This window comes from Octodon degus, unplaced genomic scaffold (assembly GCF_000260255.1).
Source record: "Octodon degus isolate 3935 unplaced genomic scaffold, OctDeg1.0 scaffold00274, whole genome shotgun sequence".
Taxonomy (NCBI): domain Eukaryota; kingdom Metazoa; phylum Chordata; class Mammalia; order Rodentia; family Octodontidae; genus Octodon; species Octodon degus.
Genome location: NW_004524850.1, coordinates 1,674,829 through 1,676,476, shown reverse-complemented (window position 1 = coordinate 1,676,476; position 1,648 = coordinate 1,674,829).

Here is a 1,648-nt window from a genome sequence, read left to right as displayed (position 1 = left end):
TGCTGTGGTCGGTCCCCAGAGCCGCTTGCTCTCAGGCCAGAGCGCAAACTTCTGTGTGAAACACTTCCAGCCCCAGCCGGGGCGCACCAAGATGGCGACGGGGAGCGGGCGTGGCCGTGGCGCCCATCACCCAACGTGTGGGGCTAAGAACAGGAAGGTCGCTACGAGTCCAGGCTGTGTAGTGAGATATATGTAACACGCTAAACGCATATATGTAATTTTTTAAAAAAAAAGAAACACTTCCTGGACTGATTTCAAAGCAATGCTCTGCAGAAATTAACTAACTTTCGGGAGGACTTTCCAACGCTGCCTGAGCCGCTGTCCTTTGAGACAGGCTGGCGAGGCTCCCGGTGCAGAGGGGGCAGCCCAGGGCGGCCGCTCCAGGGCAGCAGCATCGCGGGGCAGGAGTGGGGAGAGCCCCCGCCACGGGGCCGGGGAGCAGGAGAGCGGAGAGCGGGGCCTGGGAGGGAGGCAAATTCCCCCGGCCCGGGGCTCGGTGGCCTGCGTCTCCCGAGGCAGGCTCACAAGAGACCACGCAGCCTGCGGGACGCAGAACGACGGAGCAGCACAGGGCAGAGCCGCGGGCCTGAGCCCAGCCCGGCCACCTGCCGCTGAGAGGAAGGATTTCACTCCGCCTCCCGGCTTGGGATTGGACTGGTTACCACCCCACCTCCGCCTCCCAAGGGTGTCCCCTGCCTCCCCACCGCCTCGCTCCTGCGCCCCACTCACCAGCGTGTCTGCGTCCAGGAAGACGCACTTGGAGTACTGCGTGAGTGCCCAGCACTGCAGCTTGGTCAGCGCCAGCCCCAGCTCGGGCCGCTGCACGAAGGCCAGGCGCGTGCGGGCCTCGCTGGCCAGCAGGTCCACGCGGATCACCTCATCGAAGACCCGGGAGAGGACGGCCCTGCAAGCACAGCGGCGTGAGGCAGCAGAGGGAAAGCCTCCCCGGGGCGGCACGGTCTACTGCAGCGGGCTGCCCGCTCGGGTGGCCTTCCACGGATGGAAGTAGCACAGCGCACAGAGCCGGGACAGCGCGCGCCTCGCCGGCTGTGAGGACCGCCACGCGCAACACAGCGACCGCTGCGCAACGGCTGGCGTTTGGTTTAGTGAAATCCTCTACCGTTTCCAATATACGTGTTGTTTTACTATTCGTTGTATTCTCTTATTTTAATTTTTTGGTTTGTTTGTTTTTGGTGGAACCGCGGATTGAACTCAGGCCCTTGCGCTTGCCAGGGCAGCGCTTATTCCACTGAGCCATCTCCCCGGCTCTCTTTTTACAAACGTATTTCGTAGCAGGTCACTAGGGTCTTACTACACAGACTGCTCTCAGCGATTTTCCGGTCTTCAGTCCCCCAGCGCTGGGATTGCAGGCGCCACCACCAGGTCCAGTCTCAGTCGCCGTCCCATCGCGCCCTGGTGGGGACTTGCACGGCAGGCCGGGACCGAACCCGGGTCCCTGCGTCTGCCTAACAGGCACCTGACTCCGCTGGGCTATCTGGCCGGCCCTTGTATTCTCTTTCACAACACAAAGTAATAACAAGAAGAAATTCACCGTCCTGCAAACACGGGGTCACAGGAGTGAAGGAGGGACCCGGCGGGTCAGCCTACGTGCAGCGCCAGGCCGCACAGGCTGGCCGAGGCGGGAGGG